This window comes from Dreissena polymorpha, chromosome 8 (assembly GCF_020536995.1).
Source record: "Dreissena polymorpha isolate Duluth1 chromosome 8, UMN_Dpol_1.0, whole genome shotgun sequence".
Taxonomy (NCBI): domain Eukaryota; kingdom Metazoa; phylum Mollusca; class Bivalvia; order Myida; family Dreissenidae; genus Dreissena; species Dreissena polymorpha.
Genome location: NC_068362.1, coordinates 42,715,397 through 42,736,111, shown reverse-complemented (window position 1 = coordinate 42,736,111; position 20,715 = coordinate 42,715,397). Strand labels below are relative to the sequence as shown.

Genomic DNA, 20,715 nt, shown 5'->3' with positions numbered 1-20,715 from the left:
GTATCAAAGCCTTAGCATTAAAATTATCCACCTGTCTAAACAATGTGTGTAACTACCACCTCTATATTACATGTTAAGCCAAAAAAAACTGAAGCATGTCTCATTACATGAAAAGAATACATTTTCTTTCAATTTTGTCAAAGTTACCAGCATCATTTAAACAGCTTTGACAAATGTTAAAATCAATATTCATAGACATATATATATATTTTCCTTAACATTTCCAAAATAAAATTTCATAATACAGACAATGTAATTGGATAGACTTGCTCTTAAAATGATATTGCTCATTATTGCTTTTATCAAGAAATCTTAATCTTATTATACTGAGTATTTAAATATAGTTCATAAAAGCCTTTTACATAAAATGACTATCAGCATCATAGTTCCAATAAAACATGAACTATTGTTTTCTTTTAACACAACTTGGATGGTCACATAAAAACATGGCTGGCTACAAGACTGTCTGGATTTCCACTTTTTGTTGTGATTTGTCATTATGCGACTTCTGTCTGCATCAATGCATCAATTTTCCACCTGTCCCAATTTCAAAGATGAGACCTTCAATTGTACATGTTCACACCGGACACGGGGTATGTAGAGACCTTCAATTGTACATGTTCACACCGGACATGGGGTACGTAGAGACCTTCAATTGTACATGTTCACACCAGACATGGGGTATGTACAGACCTTTAATTGTACATGTTCACACCAGACATGTGGTATGTAGAGACCTTCAATTGTACATGTTTACACCAGACATGGGGTATATAGAGACATTCAAGTGTACATGTTCACACCAGACATGGGGTATGTAGAGACCTTCAATTGTACATGTTCACACCAGACATGGGGTATGTAGAGACCTTCAATTGTACATGTTCACACCAGACATGGGGTATGTAGAGATCTTCAGTTGTACATGTTCACACCAGACATGGGGTATGTAGTGACCTTCAATTGAACATGTTCACACCAGACATGGAGTATGTAGAGACCTTCAATTGTATATGTTCACACCAGATATGGGGTATGTAGAGACCTTCAATTGTACATGTTCACACCAGACATGGGGTATATAGAGACCTTCAATTGTACATGTTCACACCAGACATGGGGTATATAGAGACCTTCATTTGTACCACACCAGACATGGGGTATGTAGAGACCTTCAATTGTACATGTTCACACCAGACACGGAGTATGTAGAGACCTTCAATTGTACATGTTCACACCTGACATGGGGTATCTAGAGACATTCAATTGTACATGTTCACACCTGACATGGGGTATGTAGAGACCTTCAATTGTACATGTTCACACTAGACATGAGGTATGTAGAGACCTTCAATTGTACATGTTCACACCAGACACGGAGTATGTAGAGACCTTCAATTGTACATGTTCACACCAGACATGGAGTATGTAGAGACCTTCAATTGTACATGTTCACACCAGACATGGGGTATGTAGAGACCTTCAATTGTACATGTTCACACCAGACATGGAGTATGTAGAGACCTTCAATTGTACATGTTCACACCAGACATGGGGTATGTAGAGACCTTCAATTGTACATGTTCACACCAGACATGGAGTATGTAGAGACCTTCAATTGTACATGTTCACACCAGACATGGAGTATGTAGAGACATTCAATTGTACATGTTCACACCAGACATGGAGTATGTAGAGACCTTCAATTGTACATGTTCACACCAGACATGTGGTATGTAGAGACCTTCAATTGTACATGTTCACACCAGACATGGAGTATGTAGAGACCTTCAATTGTACATGTTCACACCAGACATGGAGTATGTAGAGACATTCAATTGTACATGTTCACACCAGACATTGGGTATGTAGAGACCTTCAATTGTACATGTTCACACCAGACATGGAGTATGTAGAGACTAGCACATCTTAAACAGCATTTATATCTCTGAGCTTCTTTGGTATGACTGGGGTTAATATGATAACTGTAGCAACAGGCTGTCCTTCTGATTTGCCGGGTTGATTTCGTCAATGTCTGAAAAAAAGAAAGATTCATAACAGTAAATGTCAGTTTTTTATTTTATGTGTGTTACCCATGATAAACAAGTACAATAATAGCACTTTTATACATTGAGTTACATTAAAAGTTAATTATAACCACTTTACTACCAACTAACTTTAAGTCTCTCCATCAATCAGGAAATATGGGATGATATTCCATAAACATACATTTTTCCATTGGAAAAATATTTCCTTATCATTTACAACAATTAAGAAAGGGCCAGCTAGCCAATAGAAAATAAAACATGTTGAAAAGAGTTTTTCTGAGATGTCTGCTGTGAAGTAGGCAAAAAGTCACCGATGCAACCACATTTTACTTTTGACTGAAAACTTTACTACTATGAAAGAACAAGAGCACCGCATAACAGGTGCCACGCTCGGCTGCGAAAGCTTGTCAGAAATTATTATTTTTTGTTTAGAGATCACAGTGACCTTGACCTTTGACCTAGTGACCCAACAAGAGATGTGTTCGTCAGAAACAATGCCCCCTACTGCGCCGCTTTGAAATAAAATTTATATTTATCATTTGGCAGGAATAGAAATCATCTCCCTTTAAAGCTTATTACTTCCCTTGGGTTTTGTCCAATCCAACCGGGGGGGGGGGGGGGTCTGTAGACAGTCAAAAATGATCAAATCAGACAACACTGACAACCTAGGCCTGTGGTTTATCAAAGAAATCATAGCCAGAGTTCATCATGTATCTATGGACATAAGTCCACTGGTATTTAATGAAAACTAGCATTTAAAAATAAGAACAGGTAAGAAATGATAACTATATCATTTAAAACAAGAAATGTGTTCGTCAGATCATGTATCTATGGACATAAGTCCACATGTATGTAATAAACATGAAAGAAATGATAATTATATAATTAAAAAAAAAACATTGACCAATCAATCATTTGAGTTATAAATAATCAAAATAATTAACTGTACAGTAACTGTGAAAAGAACTTCCATTCTTGGTAAGGAAATATATAATATGCAGGGGTGGCGAAATCTAAAAAAACTATACTTGTCCACGGACAACCATTTAGGAAATTTAACTTGTCCGTTGCTAAACTTCACTAGTACGATAATGTTTATATAAATTATAAACCCATTTATTGATTAATGTTACAAAGTGTGGAATATATCAAAATGAGTACGATTTGCTTGTTTTTGTTTATAATTGTATATCAATTGTACATTCATCATAGCAGTATATTATTAACAATATAAAGACTTTCTCAATGTTTAAATCTTGCGAAGCTAGTGTTATTAAAACATGTGCTGAACATAAGTACATTGTAATCTTAACAAATTAAACTAGTCCTATATGTGGACCTCTTCAGACTGAGGCTCGGCTGCTGGTAGCAATTTGATTATATAAACTAGTAACCATTGAAAATCTGTTAGCCACGTTTCTTGAAAAGTTCTGGTGCGTTTACTTAGATAATATTTTTTATCATAATCTTTCTTAGTTTTTTGGGAGGTGGGCTGCTCAAAGCTTCGGGTTTCTGGTCCGTTGTTGAAGATTAAAAAAAAAGTTTCATCTTTACCATTAAAGTCGTCTTAAATAACAAGGTAGACCGTGTTTTTATTATCTTAGATTGATACTTTTTATTTCCGTCTGATTGTAAAAATAAAGAAACCAATCTGTAAATCTGTACACTGTCTAACAGTCGGGCCGAATGTTGAAAATGCGGCAGGCTCCCGGTCTCATATAGAATAAGGGAGATTACTGCGCAGGAAAGTGCACGTATTTTAGCTTGATTGCTCCGCAAATAGCACTGACAATGTAATCGCGTGTCAACATCCGGTTTTGTAAAACTTAATTACGGCTTTAATACAATGTAATTTTGTATACCTGGACGCGACTTTTAAAAAACTTGTTGTCCACGGACAACTTAATTGAAAAAAATCAGTTGCCCAGACAAGCAAATGTACGACTCGGGCAACTCGGACATTTGATTTCGCCACCCCTGATATGACATTTATAATTAAATAAATTACTTCCCTTGAAAATAATTGTCTCTAACAAATCTCTATTTTGAGTAGCAAATAATTAAAAGCCACTACCGTGACTGTAGATTCACCACTCAAAATGTGCAGCTCCATGAGATACACATGCATGCCAAATATATCAAGTTGCTATGTTCAATATTGATTAGGTATCTCCCTTTAAAGCTTATTACTTCCCTTGGATTTGTATTTTTTACCGTAGACCGTAAAGGATGACCTTGACCTTTTACCATGATGTGTTTGTCAGAAACAAAATGCCACCTTCTGCACCACTTTGATTTATTTAACAAAAATATATACGTTGGCAGGTCAGATAACTATGTCCATTTAGAGCTTATAACTTCCCTTGGATTTGTTTTTTGACCCTAGACCTTGAAGGATGATGTTCACCTTAAAATTTTACCACTCAAAATGTGCAGTTTTATGCGATACACATGCATGCCAAATATCAAGTTTCTATCTTCAATATTTAAAAAGTTAAGGCCAATGTTAAGGTTTTAACACGATGCCTACGCCGGACGGCCGACGACGAGCTGGCTATGACAATAGCTCGGGTTTTCTCCGAAAACAGCCGAGCTAAACATTAACCAAAACTAGAGCTTTGTCACAGACGTGACTAATACTCTACATGCCGCATTGACACTGAATATTTTGCATGTTGCCTTCACAAAAAAACAGCGGACACCATCCTTAATGTTTAAAATGCACTAAGTGACCCCGTGACCTAGTTTTTAACCCGGCAAGGCCCATGTTTGAACTTTACCTACACATCATCTTGATACAAATTCTAACCAAGTTTGGTGAAGCTCTGATGAAAACTACTTGAATAAGAGAGCGGACACCATACTTAATGTTTAAAACGCACTAAGTGATCCAGTGACCTAGTTTTTGACCCGGCATGATCCATATTCGAACTTGATCTAGAAACCATCTAGATACAACATCTGACCAAGTTTGGTGAAAATCGGATGAAAACAACTTGAATTAGAGAGTGGACACTTAATACGAACCGACCGACTGACAAGCTCACTCCTATATACACCCCTAAACTTCATTTTAAGGGGAATAAACAAGAAGGAAAGTTCACATGATTGTAAATATGTCTGATTTTATCACACAAGAAGCAATACTTGTCTAGGTCACACATGACAAAAAAAAACACATCTGGATTGAAAGATGTATGGACACAAAAGGGTAAATCTACATGCACCCACCAATCTCTGAAAGTGAGGCCATGAAAAAGCATGCACATGACACGAAAACTCACCCAAGGTTCGCTCTGCATGATTTTCATAGACTAAGGGTTGTGAAGCATGGGGATCTCAGAATCTGGAGACGATGACCGCCGCTGGTTCACTTGCTGTGACTGCAAATGCTCCTGGGACATACTCATTGCTCTGCTTCCCAGGTTTTCTGGAATAAAAGTAAATCGTGCGTCAAAAAAATTAAAGACAATACTAGCGTTTTCAAGGACAAACAAAACTAATTTAAACCCGACAAAACACTTGTCAGTGTTTCGACCTTTCATATCGACAATGCCATGTCAAAATATTTAACTAGAGCCACGATGTTCTAGTGATGTAATGAGATTTAAAAATGTGAAGGCAATTAAGCTAAAATAATTAGAGAGGAAGAACAAGTTCATTTTGGTTTATCACCAAACTTTTTTTTAAAGAATGTTTAAATAAAAACAAGAGCTCCACGGTCTGTGACAGATACCTCCCAAAACAGAGCCTTGACACCCACCACTCAATCCTTTGATGACATATCGAATGAATACCAATTTAACACCTAATGTCACAGTGACCTTGACCTTTGAACAAGTGACCCAAATTTCAATAGACGTCCTCTACTGTCTAAGACCGATGCACATGTTCAGTATCAAGCCAATTGGTCAATTTTTTTACAAGTTATTAATCGGACATGATTTTCGCATTTATTGCAACAGTGACCTTGATCATTAACCCAGTGACCTCAATTTCAATAGGGGTCATCTACCGTCCATGGCCAATGCACATGTGAAGTATCAAGCCAATAGTCAATTTGTTGACGAGTTATTGATCAGAGAGGATTTTCACACATATTGTGACTGTGACCTTTGACCAAGCGACCCCATTTTCAATAGAAGTCATCTACTGTCCAAGGCAAATGCATATGTGAAGTATCAAGCCAATTGGCCAATTTTTTGACAAGTTATTGATCAGAAATGATTTTCATAATTATTGTGACAGTGACCTTTACCTTTGAACTAGTGACCCCAATTTCAATAGAGGTCATCTACTGTCCAAGACCAATGCACATGTGAAGTATCAAGCCAATATATCAATTTGTTGATGAGTTACTTATAGGAAATCAACTGGTCTACCAACACACCCAACGACAGACTGGCAAACATCCTGCAAAATAATATACCCCCTTTTCTTTGAAGTGGGGCATAAAATACACGTGGCGGGTTAACAAGAAAGGGTTTAAATATACTTGTTATAGAAAAAGTGTTATTAATATATGATGATTTACCAAATGCAACACTTTTTTATGTTCAGTACAAAAACAGAAACTAACGTGAGGACAGCTTAAAAGTCATTTGCATGTGTTTTATTTTGAAATCACTTGAATTTACAGGGTTTACATTTACACACTGTTATTTTTTAAGGTAAAAAATAACATTAAATACATTGATAAAGCGACTCATCTGAGAATAAGCCAAAGACAAGTGCAATTATGACAGCTTGTTTATTGCAATAGACATGTGCACAGGTCGGTACTGGATTAGTCTCTTTATAGGCAGGGCTCTATTTCTAATAGGGATCTGATGCAAAGTCGGATACACACTCTTTTTAATTGCATCCTTTCAAACTGACAAAAAGTATGGTGGAAAAAAAGTGTCAGATTGTGTGCACTGTTGTAGATTAATTTAATATTTTAAATTGATTTATGACAAACGAAATGTCCTATTGATATTCGACACACATTTGCATTTTTTAGAAACAAACAATTTACTGGCTGGCTGATGTTGAACAAAAATATTGTAATAATTGTTTTCATATTTTTACTTCAGTGAATAATATCAAATCTATATTTAAACTATATAAATATATCAAATTAACTAACTAAATCATATAATAATTAGGTTTAAAATAAATCCATACAAGCAGGTAAGCCGCTGGAAATTCTCGTAATGTGTCTTGGCTTCCTCTGCTGAAGTGAGGACACTCATTTCATCCCTGCAGTCTCGGATGTCATGTTGTTAAGTCATCTACTTTACTGAAAATTATATAAAATATTTTAAGGGAAATGTTTAAAGATATATTCCTGTTCTGTAGTCAATTCGTTTACAGTAAAACAATGGAGCAATATTTCTAAGTATTTTTCTTTCTGTAGAATTTCTGTTTACTGTCAGTGATTGAGCAATATTTAAATGAACATGTTTCTGTTGATGCCCTGTCTTTAGTCATTTTGACAAATGTGTATGTGTATTTCTTTTGACCTTGCAGTCAAGGATAACCCATGAAAGTACAAACACTTATTTCCAATGGGGTCATTGGTTTTTGCTGAATAGACAGCAAGCAGAAGAGACAGTATTGAGATAAAGGAATCCGGGTGCGATACCCTAGCTCTTTGCAAATAGATCCCTTGGTTCTTTTACGTGCTCATTGATAGAACCGATACACGCGAGAATTACCTGGGTTTCATACCAGTACATCTCTAGATGGGTGGGAAACACTTGAAGCATTTCTGAAATTTCCAGTGCCCCGGCCAGGAATTGAACCGGGGACCTCTGGATTGGTAGACCAGTGTGTTACCACTTGACTACAGCACCACCCGTATACAAATACAAAATTGTAAAAAAATACAAATTTAAAGGTAAATGTTAATAGATTTATGTAGTGATGCCCTGTTCTGCAGTCATTTTGTTTACAAATACAGATGGAACAATATAATATAACTTGGTCATCGAGTTTTCAATATCATTTTTCAAACATTATTAAAACCACAACAACACAGTTTATGGAATAACCTAAAGTAATTATTATACAAAATTAAGAAAGAAAATTATAAAAACTGCCTTCTTTTGGGTTTTTAACTGAGATTATTAAAATTATTTTGTATAAAAGCAGTAAAAGCAATTCGCAATACCATACTGCAAATATTGGTATTCTTTGTAGTTATATGTTTGTATGTTTTTTTAAATATGTAGCCCCTTTTAAATGTGCTTTAGTTATGTCAGTCTGGTCAATCAAACTACTCATACAATCAGGGCTTCCGCTGTCGTTCGCCAAATTCGCCGTTGGCGAAAATTTCGCACATTCGGCGAATAAAATTCTCAGTTGGCGAAAATGCTCGGCGAAACGTTTGTAAAATTCGGCGAATAAAATTCTTGGTTGGCGAAAATGCTCGGCGAAACGTTTTTTGCCTGTCAAGTACCATCCCAGATAGTAAACTCTTTAAACCGTCGACTGTGCGTCAATACATCATCGTGTTATTAACCAGAAAATTTGATACGCAGTCTGCAGCAACACCGGTCAGAACCGGTCATCGAAACAAAGGAAACTTGCTGGTGCATTGTGTACTGGCAGTGACGTCACCATCTATGTATAGAACGCTTGCTGGTTTGAAAACAAAAGGTGTTATCGAACATTATGTCAATACCACAGGCCTGGCAAAAGCATTTAACAAACAACTATTTCTTCAAAAAAACACATGAAATCTTGTTTCAACAGGAATTTGAGAGCATTTCTGTTTAATAGTTTCATTATTATAATATTTTGGGAAAGGTAAATTTTGATTAAGAAACCAACAATTTCGGAAATAAAAAGTATACCATTCACTCGTTGTAATATATTTCGGATATGTTAAAAATTCGGACATTTAAAGATACGGACATTTATATGTTGGTTTGTTGTTGATAGTTTGTAAAACTATGTTTTATCATATTTCAGGCAACTAGAATGGATGGTGGCAATTATCTGGGCCTTTCTGTCAAGAAATATGCGTGAAAAACATATTTATTTGAGCCTAGAAATCATCCACCACTTACAGAAAATGTTTTAACAACAGAAGCTGTCAAAGCAATATGAAGTGAGAGGCTTTGAAAATAAAGCATCTTTAGTCTTGATCAACTGTTATGTTTTGCAAAGATTGAAATATGTGCTCAAGAATGAATATCTTTAATATAATGAATATGTGCTTATTTTGTAAACAATGTGAACATTGATGTATGTATATCTAGATGTATGCATATCTATAAATGTTTTTTGTTATAAACTGATATTCTGTTATGTACAATATTTTAAAAGGATGATTATAGTAATAAATATATTTAAGCTTCATATTGTAGTTATTTGTGTTCTTACACCCCTTGACTTTCACGAGGCGGTCCCAAATGCTTGGCTAAAACTTTGGCTACAGTTTCTAAAATTTGGCTACAAAAAAATCCAATTGGCTAAAATGTTGGCTAAAGAAATTTTTGTGCCAGGGGAAGCCCTGATACAATCTGTGAACAAGTACCTTTAAAACCTTACACGTTCTTACTGCAGTGACTATCTAAGCCCAAGTGACCGTCAACCTGACCATTAGGTGTGTACAAGGGCAAGGTCACAGTCCCTTGGAGGTTTTCATCGCAAGGCACTGGGTGGTTTTGGGAGACCCTCAACCTGGTAAGTAAATGATTAAATCAAACAATAAATCAAAGCATAGTCAATATATCAATATGTTAAAATATGTTTGGAAACGAATTTTTGATAATGAATGAACATTATAAAGAAAATCATCCTTTAATTTGTGCATGAACACTTGTATTAGCTACCGTTCATATGCGTGAGTGTTGTTGATGTATTGTGTCATATACAATTATGATCATACACAGGAATCAGCAAATATCTTCTACAACTCCATTTGTTTTATTAAAACAATCCATGTTGAGTGGACAACACACCGTGGCAAATAGGTAGCTCAAACGTGGAAGACAAATCGCTGCTTTGCGGACGTGGCTTGGTTGATAGGATACTGCTAGACACCGACCAAGATCCATCAAAAGACAAATATATTCTGGAATATTTGTCATATTGCAAAATGATTGTTCCTTCATCAAACATCATTGATTAAATGCCAGTTAATAACCTTGACTAGAATATAAGTTACACAGCCTCTGAATTCCCATGTGTGGTGAGATACAAAGATATTAATTTGATCTTGTGGATAAGTGACTTGGCCAATGATAAGTAAGGGCTTTGTCACAAGATGACCATCTACCAATCAAACCCAGACTTCATGGGGTTCACACAACTGAAGTATCAATGTAATCATTTGAGAAATGTAGATGTGGTTTTATAAAATTGTTTTACATAATATGCAGACAAAACGCCCATCTGACTAACCAATTAACCGAAAATTGACTCCAATACACAGTCTGCGAAATAAGCGCACGCCCGTTGGCCTGGGCGTGTAAATTATAGCTCGGGCCTATTAAAATTGCCATATTGTACGCCCGTCGGGCCAGTAGAAATTCCGTGTATTAATATTGTTTCATTTTTAAGTGTGATAAAAGTCATTATTTTGTGAGTACTTCGCGAAGATTTCCGACAGAACTTCGTTCAACTTCGCCTAAAATACGAGATTATAACGCGTTCCGATTGGTCCATACATTCAACGGTCATTTTCGAGTCGTAACACAGGCCACGTGGTGAACAATTTAGACTGGTTATTCACTATTGGCACACGTCATGCTGATGTGTTTTCTGCTGAAGTAAACTTATCGACGTACGCGGCTTGCATATCCGGAATAAACATCGTTTTACTTTGTAACCTTGTTTGTGTGTTTATTTCCAAAGTTGTAAGTCCCTACGCGCATAAGGCTGCATAATGCTTAAATACGTAGCTGGAGCGAAGCCTGGCAAGCAACTGCCCACTTCTGATCGTAAGTCAACAAATGACTATGAAAAATCACGGAAACGTGAATTTCAAGAAAAGTGGTTAAAAATCAGTGATGAAGAAGAAGCTACTTCTGTAAGACAGAGTTTAATAAGCATAAGAAAAAAGTCAACATGTATGATAAAAGTATGCCATCTATGCCTTCACTTGTCAAGTAAACTTCTGGAAAATAACTATCAGGTTGCTTGTTTTACAGGATATGGTTTCTGACTAAGAGGATCTCCAGGATTGCAGTGATGATTAGATGAACGGAGAAGTTGTTTATCACATGTTAAATACTTATAATTAATAAAGGACATAATTACATTGACTTGTTATATTGTGTTGCAATTGGTTTTGCAATAGGCTTTACAGTTAACATACCCTGGATACAATTTTACTTTTAATAAATTAACTGCTATTGAAAGATGAAACCCTTTATCAGGGTGTATATTTTAACAAATTTACTTTGGGCTAGTAATTTTGCTGCTGGGCTACATGTCTTTACCATTCCAGTAGCCCGAATGGCTAGTGGATAAAATGAACTATCGTGAAGACTGATAATGTTTCAAAGTCCAATACATCTAAGTCCAAAAGTTAATCAACAAGATATTACAAAATCCGTTCAAATCCATCTGTATGAAATTCTAATTAAATAATGTATTGAATTAATTCATCAAGCAAAGATACTCTACTCTAACGTACATTTAGTCGTGATAATATGTCAATTGCGGAAGAGAAACCTATCACCGAAGACGTAATTTATTATATATATATATCGGTCATCTTGGTTTGCTTATACAATAAATGTTTTTTTTTAATTGAAAAGGCGGACGAAATCGACTAAGGTTATAATATAAATTGACATTTTATCTCTCCATTTGGAGACCGTTTACATAATTTACGAAATTGGCCTTAAAGTTACGCTGCTTACCATTTTAATATTTATATAAGTAAATAATAATAATCTTATACTTTTATGCATTTATTAAAATTGAACATTTTCTTTGAGGCCAATTTCTACACAAAATATAAATATTAAAATATACCGCTCTGTTTCATTTACATAATTTATGTTTATTTACTTAATCATACGCTAATAATCATATTAAAGATAATTTCTAAAAAAATTAATAATAACAGTTCTGTTTTATAAACATGATTTATGCATGCATCAATATTTAGTATACTCTTTAAGATAATAGTTTCAACTTAATAATCATATTCTACATAACTAATTTCTATATGATTTAGTAATTGTTTTCAATGTTAACTATATTAGGTTAATACGACAATCAATCAATTAACACAGACCGTTATCTCTTTAATCTCTTAATTAATCGACAACGATCAATAAAGGCCAGTTGCTATTCACACAGCGCAATACACGCGAGAATTATTGGAAGTTGATCAGTTTAGTAAATTGAATATTGATGATGTTTTTATTGAGATTTAATGATGTTTATATGAATTTTAAATTTATTTGTCTATGCAGGGATCGACAAGATTACAAGAAATTAGATAATCCGACAGACGGTGTTTATATATTGCTGAATGAAAGAACCATAAACAACGCAAGAAGTTACACTCAAAATCTCATAATCTTAATGATTATTATACACATATTAATGTAATAATTTATAAATTAAATATATACAGCTTATATATAAAATAATAAATGATGCACTTTATATTGTGTACATTATAATTTAGAGTTTACATACTCACCAGTTCCAAATAGTTTATTATAAAATTAATGATTATAGCTAGTAATAATGATAAAATAATAACAACTGAATAGTTATATTTTATTGAGATGTTTTTATTATATACAATTGACAAATTAAATAAAACTAACCAGTTCCACAAAGCCGATGCTGCCAACGTTCACAAACGTCGCATGTAACCGCATGTTGTCTAGGTCGTACCTCGAAATTGCACGAAATGCACAACACATTATCCATTTTTAAAATAATAGAACCAGACATTTGAGCTCCATTTTATATACTGGGATAATTCACAGTTATGTTATTCCGAACATATCAAACAAAAAAGTATTACAAAAATATAAAAGACGGCGCTCTTTAACTTGTAAGCGTATTTGTAACAAAGGCCAGTAATATTCCATTATTGCGTTAGTAGTTAATGCGAACTATTTTGTGTGGACTTATTACGCTCAATGCGTATTAATTTCGTCTTGTTCCGGAAGTGCAAAACACACGGCGGGGCCCAGGCACATGTTAGTCTAGAAATGAGTGTTTCTGAAGAAATAAATGAATGTTTGGATCGGACTCGGGATTATTCTGCGCACAAAGATCCCCTCCATGAGGCTATACAGCGCATAGAGGACAGGTTATCCAAAATTGAATTTAATCAAGGTTCTTTCCGTGGTCGCTCTGCGACAACAAAAACGTCCATTAGATTTCCGCCACCGGAAGTCAGTTTTTTGCCATACCAGGCCAATATTGAACAATCTTCTGATCTGCCACACTTGGCCAATCCATTTACCCTCGGTCCTGACTCATAAGCAGCCACCGCCGAAGGTCCTATTCCTAAAAATATTCAGGAACAATTTGACTGTGTGAAACAGACTGTAGACAAGGTATTGTTACCTCCTCATCTGAAGCTTCATGAGTCTAGAACTGGCATTCGTAGAGAGAACCAAAAACACTGAATGTTATATCAAAATGTGGTCGATATGTTGAAACATGTTTTAAACTCTTAAGTCAAATTAAGGAGAATGAACCTAGTGATTTAGGGCCAGTGTATATCACCCTTGCAGCACAGATTAACTATTTGCAAAAAGAGTACGGTTCACTTGTAGTCAATAGCAACTTCGATGAGCCTACAGCAAACATTTTTCGTTGTTTACAAGGAAACGCATCTGGTTTCGATCGGGAAACACTTAACAACATACGTGTTGCCGCTGAATTATCTAGTATTCGTCGGTTTGATGCACCGCCAAGAGGACGTTGGCGTGGACGGTCTTTTTCTGGTAACCCTTCGTATGGTAGTGGAAGAGGTAACCATTACGGCAGGGGCCGTCGCGATGTTTTTGATCAGTTGCAAGGAGCGCGTTTTAAAACACCCAGCAACTGACAGTCTGATGTTGAGATAGAATAAGTTATAAAAATAATGCGAAATACTTTAGCATCAAATCTTGATGCATGGCGCCAGATAGGTGCTTCTGAAACTGTTCTGAGTTATATTGCCAATGGTATTAAGTTTCCTATAGTTGGTGACATTCCAAGTTTTTGTTGTGAAAACAGGCAGTTTTCTACTTTACAATCGCAGTTTTTGTTAAAAGAAATTAATGACTAAAAAATGGGTTTTTTCATGTACCAGTACACCCGGACCATCAAGAGCTGTTAGGATTTTAGTTCCGTGGTAATTATTACAAATGGACTGTGTTGCCGTTCGGACACTCATGTAGTCCATATTTTTTTACTAAAGTTCTACGACCAGTCATAACATATCTTTGTTCTCAGGGATTACGAGTTGTAGTGTATGTAGACGATTTTATTTTATTAGCCGAAGAGAAATGTATTAATAGTCATAGACAGCTTTTAATTAAAACTTTACAAAAGTAAGGTTGGGTGGTGAATTTTGAAAAGTCTTCTTTAGTGGAGTCACATATTAAACCTTACTTGGGATATATTATTGACACTTCGGGTGAACAGTGTGTAATTCGTATCACATCCAAACGTATTCGCAAATTGAAACGTGATATTAAAAAAGTGTTGTTTAAAGGGGAAATCCAAGCTCGTGGATTAGCAAGAATCGCAGGGCAATGTGTGTCCATGTCAAAGTGTATATTTCCTGCAAAGTTACTTCTTAGAAACTTATATAGATTACTTGCTACCCGAAAGTCTTGGAGTGACATTTTGTTCTTAGACAAATATACATATACTGATTTACAGTGGTGGTTAGACTCTGTTTCACAGTGGAACGCCTTTTTTGTTGTTAACAAACAAATAGATACACAATTAATCACAGACGCTTCTAAGTCAGGCTGGGGAGCATGGCTCACAGACAGTCACAAACAAGCTCAGGGATTTTGGACCCTTCGTATTCAGCAACAAAGTTCCAATTACCGCGAACTATTAGCTGTACTAATGGGCATACAATCTTTCAAAGTGGATTTATGCAATCGCAGCATACAAGTTCTCTCAGACAACGTGACAACAGTTGCAATGATAAATGGTATGGGTGGTTCCATAGCATCCCTAGACGCAATAGCGCGTTCGATTCACATAGTGGCCATGAAGGCAAACATAAAACTTCAGGCGAAATACCTTTCGGGAACGCAAAACTGGAGGGCGGATTTACTCTCCCGAATAGAATCCTCGTAAGAGTGGATGCTTCATCCACAGTTGTTCAAAATGCTCGACCGCAAATGGGGTCCACACGATGTGGACAGATTCGCATCAATAACGTCAACCCAGCTAAAGACATACAATTCTCTATTTTACGACCCGTTCACATCCGGGGTGGACGCTCTTGCGCAGACAAATTGGAAACAAATGAAAAATTATGCGAATGCTCCGTTTGCGCTTCTTCCGCGAGTTTTAAATGTGATAAATCTTCAAAATGCAACAGCTACAGTGATAGCACCGGGGCAGCCATGGTTCAGACAGTTAACGCAAATGGCAATAGACCTGCCAGTGGAACTTCCAATGTCAAAGAGAACAGTGATGGCCATCGGGGCCAGGGAACCTTTGAAAAATCCCAGATGGAAGATTTTCGCTTGGAGAGTATGTGGGCGAACAGATTACGTTGCTTAGGCTGGTCCCCGCGAGCGGCAAAACAACAGTAATATTCCATTATTGCGTATTATATTAATTAATGATGAAATCTAAGGTACAAACTTGCTTACATGTGTGAAAAATCAGGACGGCGCTCTTTTACTAGTAAGCGTGTTTGTAACAAAGGCAAGTAATTTTCACTAATTGCTTACTATATTAATTAATGAAAACTTAAGGTTCAAACTTGCTTATATGTGTGAACAATCAACTGTTCATACACCGATATGCATATGATAATATAGGGCGAACGAACCCAGGGCGAACGGACCCAGGGCGAACGTGTAACTAGGGCGAACGGACCCTATACCAAGATTATGCAATGGTAAACAACTTCGTTTCCTAAAGCGCATTGATTCATGTAAACAAATTCATCGATATTACGTGAATTTCTACACAAGGCCACCGAATGATATTTTAAGAAAAGGGGAGCAACTCATTCATCTGACTTGACAAAATGTACAGTGCACGATTTATTTGTATTGTTTGAGAAATTGACATTGTATGAATAAGACCATAGTAAATGTATAGATATTGCACATTAATAGGTGTAAGAAACACATTTATACCGTTTTCATCACGTTATGAGCTTTATATTCGTTACTAAAATGTATCCCGGTGTGACCCAAATTCGACGATGTAACAGTTACATGAAGCAATATATAGCAAATAATGAAAGAAATAATGAAATGTTTAATAGCACAAAATAATATTTTAAACTCGGCTGTATTACTTTGAAATGATTCCAAGACAATAATCATCCATTTAATCAATAGAAATAGAACATCGTCGAATTTAGGTGTCGTCGAATTTGGGTTGCGGTAGGATATGGTTTATGTTCGTTCTCTAAATGCGTTGTCAAACGGCGCCATCTTAGGTTACATTCAACTAAAACATCGAGTGCCTCTCCGTAGTGCGTAATATCTAAAGAGTTATTTTTCTCTTCTTGCATAAAAGCTATTTAATAATCTTAGACTTGTATTATGTGGCTATTTCTAATATCGGATATGTGTCTTAAGTATTTTACTGACGACAATTGCATTGTAAGTTAAAACATGAACACAAAAATAAATGAACTTTTAATTTGCGTTTCCTGCTGTATGGGGCTTTTGTCGAACAATGCTTTGTCGAAATATGGCTGCCAAAACGATGTTTGTACTTGTGGCATGCCCTTTTATTGAAATTAATAACTTAGAACTTTATTCTTTTTTCAAATATCTCAAGTTATTGAATTATATTAGAAAAAAAATTTGTGCATACAACACAAATATTCTTGCAGTTTGTGCTGATATCTAAAGGTATAAGAATACATCCTTTAATACGTCTGAAATTGGTGACAACACTTTCACGTTGCGTAAAGCATAACCTTGCATAACCGTGCAGTACACAGTGATTTTTTAAACAAGGAGACATGCTTATTAAATTAAGTAATGTTGATGTATTTCACACTACCATAAGCAGCATAAAAGATCTACTTGTTATGCACTCGTTGAAATTCTTGTTTTAAAAAGTTATATAAAAAATGCTCCGCTTACCGGCGTGTTTACATCCATAACCGTTTAATTGGTAACCCAACAATGCCACGCGATCCTACAACCTGGTAAGATAAAATAAGATTTATTTTGAGTCGGCAAGAGTGAATAAAAACAATTAACATAAGCTTATGCAGCTTGTACAACTGACTAGAAAACATGAAGAATAAGGATAACAATTGTACAAAAGCTGAAAGACTGAAATCAATTTGTAAATTAAAAGACAAAAATACATAAAATATAAAGCATGATATTATAACATCAGATATGGATATTTAAAACAGGTTTAGATTAATCTGCTTAAAAGTCAGATAATTATTTAATAAAAAGAATAAAATATCCACTTGATATGTTGTAAATAAGGTAGTAGGTTTAAGCAATTGTTTCAAGTATAAAGCATTTATAATGCGGCGTTGTTACTTGTCATATAGCATTTAGTTAGCATATATCCGTAAAAAATGAAAACATGTAAGGCATGAAACATAAAACAGAAACAAGCACGTTAAGTTTACTGGGCATGCAGAGCACACAAAGCAACATAAGGCATGCAAGGCATACAGAGCATACACATCATGTAGAGCATACAAAACATACTATTTAAAGCATATGGAACATACGTATGATGCAGAGTATACAAAACATACAAAGCACACAAAGTATACAAAGCACAAAGTACAAAACATACAAAGCAAATACAAAGCATACCAAGTTAACAAAATATGCAAGGCATACAAAGCAAACAAAGTATACAAGGCATACAAAGCATACCGGCATACAATGCAAAACAAAGCAAACAAATCGCGCAGGCATACAAAATATGCAAGGCATACAAAGCAAACAAAGTAAACAAGGGATAACAAGCATACATAGCACACAAAGCAAGCAAAACCTGGTATTGTTGAAATACTCAATGCTACAAGTACTTCACTAGTGCATGTCGGTAGTTATTGTTATTGTTTGCTTTTGTTGTCGTTAATGTTAAGAAAGTTTCAATAATTTCAATAATTCGTTAATCTGTGAATATTTCCATTCGAAGAAATGAAAAAAAATGTAGGAGTCTGGTCACGTCATCGTTAACAAAATAAACAAGAGATTGCCAAGCAATATGGTCCCCAAACGGTGAAACTCAACCATTGTCAGCATTTTTTTATATTTATTTTATATATATTTGTTGACATAGCATCCATAATAATTGACGTAGGAGCACAATGAAATGACGTGCATAATCTCCATATTGCCATCTATCCATATTTTAAGTTTCATGAACAAATATGAAGAACTTGTAAAGTTATCGCAGGATCCAAAAAAGTTTGACGGACAGACTAACGGACAGACAGACTGACAGAGCGCAAACCATAAGTCCCCTCCGGTCAATAACATAAAATTTGCACACGTGTATTGGTGGTGGTGGTGGTCCGCTTTCGGTGGTAGTGGTGATGGTTGGTTGGGATTTTATTACCATATTGATAAACTTTATCATAGTTATTATATTTGTGCATGTATACATAACATATACGACATGTATTGGCATGTACTTGTAATTCCATTTCAGACGAAGGCCTTCATTATGTGCCTTTTCTTAGAAATTGCTACGGGTGCATTTTAACCGTACGATGCCACGTATTGTATTTAACCGTTTTTTCTTCATTGCATTTAAAATGTGTTTAAAAACCCGTTTTGCAATAACCCCGTTTTGCAATAAATTTATTGCAAAACGGGTTGTTTCACAAAATTCTAATTGCGATAAGACATTTTAACACGTTTTCCCATAAATTATTGCATTTTTGCGTTATTTTAACTTTAGTACTAAATTGTTTCAAGTCACATTCGGTACACATTCTGTGTTGTTTTATCGAATTTAATCTCGAAATTCACCACCTGCCATGCTTTTTAACTTTAAGTTTAAACTCACACTACTGCTTCTATGTTATTAAAATTGGATCAGAGTCAAAAGCATACGCATAAAGTGTAAGTAAGCGCAAACCTGTAACGTTTTCAAAAATCCGCATAAGGAACCGCGAAGACATCGTAAGCGTCACCGGAATGTGGAAAATGTACCCTTAATCTGTCGCAATACAAACAAGTAGAGTTAACGAGTGAGCCTAGCGGGCACAGTATACAGCTAAAGTTTGGTACAGGAATGAGGGCATATTTTCATGAAAACACTCACATAATTTTCCACAAAATAACACAACATTATAGGAATTTCTAAATTTAAGTAAATTCAGTAAAACGAGTATCAGGTGCCATTTAACACTTTTTCTCAAATTAAGATTTCTTTTAACATTATATCGATGTTTCTTATTTGTAAATTTACTAAAACTTATATTGCCTCCGTGGTCAGGAATTTTACATTGAAATCCTTCTATGAAAGGGCAGTGGTTCCTTTTCTAAGAAGTGATAATATGGCGGGTTATAATTTAAGCCGCTATGTGGTATACTAGTAATTGGGTTTTATGCACGGCGTAAATGTCGTTCCAGAGTTGCATGTGCAGTTCGCATAGGCTAACCAGGGACGACATGTTCCGTCTTAAGTGGATTTTCATTTAGAAGAGACCTACTTAAACGAAAAATTCCATAAAATGGACTGCACAGGCTTATCTGGGATGACACTTTACGCATTAAGTCCATTTCTCCCAGAACGCATCTCATCTGTATACCTGTATGTTATTCCAATCATTTAATTTTTATATACCGGCATCTAAGATTATTTTGTGTAATGTATTTTTTATTAATGTTTTTTTTAAGTATGTTTTCAGGATAATTAATGTCTATTTGTAAATACAAAATGTATTCAAGATTAAGGTATTGCTTTGGAAGATCGTTGACCTTATTGCCTTCTTTGGTCAGCACACTTCTCATGTTTCTGAACTAATAGGACGAACGCAAGAATGAGATTGATCATAACACGTATATTGTTGTGGCGTAACATTTTCCCGTATCGTCTGTGATCTTTGGAAACTGCGTTAGCCATATTTGGTACTATTTCGGAGACCGACACCAGTGTAATTAAGGGATATTGAGGATTATCTACCGTTGATTGTTATACAAGCGATTGTATTAATTGATTATAAGCGTGTATGCCATTGATAGGTGCACACCTGCATGCTATTGATACTTTGGTGATCTGTTCCGTGTAAAATACAGAATGGAGCCTCGTTCTGGGAAACCTGGGATTGATGCGTGTGGATAAATTGTCGTCCCATATTACACTGTGAAATCCGCACATTCTAGTCAGGGACGACACTTTCCACCTACACAAGATTGTCTTTTAGAATCGACTTCCTGTAAACGCATAATTCCATAAAAGCGGCGTCTCTGATTAGCCTGTGCAGACTACACAGACTACTTTACGCACATGAACTGAACCCAAGCTCAATTTTTCCACGTACGTTTTGTCACAATTG

At 35.5% G+C, this 20,715-nt stretch overlaps 1 long non-coding RNA gene across 5 annotated transcripts; it reads right to left on the bottom strand.

The window, feature by feature from the left end:
* Positions 1 to 272: 272 nt before the first annotated feature.
* On the bottom strand, positions 273 to 16,378 carry LOC127841701 (uncharacterized). 5 transcript variants are annotated; one of them, XR_008031206.1, is made up of 11 exons: positions 16,346 to 16,378; positions 9,588 to 9,719; positions 7,215 to 7,329; positions 5,333 to 5,478; positions 1,921 to 2,035; positions 1,349 to 1,744; positions 1,283 to 1,304; positions 1,173 to 1,238; positions 1,046 to 1,089; positions 826 to 869; positions 273 to 737 (listed from the first exon to the last, which is right to left on the bottom strand). It is a non-coding gene; the product is annotated as an uncharacterized LOC127841701 (long non-coding RNA). The 5 variants fall into 5 exon arrangements; XR_008031207.1 differs by lacking the exons at positions 1,046 to 1,089; positions 1,173 to 1,238; positions 1,283 to 1,304 and adding an exon at positions 1,745 to 1,788 and having other exon boundaries at positions 273 to 869; positions 1,349 to 1,700; positions 1,877 to 2,035; XR_008031205.1 differs by lacking the exons at positions 1,046 to 1,089; positions 1,173 to 1,238; positions 1,283 to 1,304 and having other exon boundaries at positions 273 to 869; positions 1,349 to 1,700; positions 1,833 to 2,035.
* Positions 16,379 to 20,715: the final 4,337 nt, after the last annotated feature.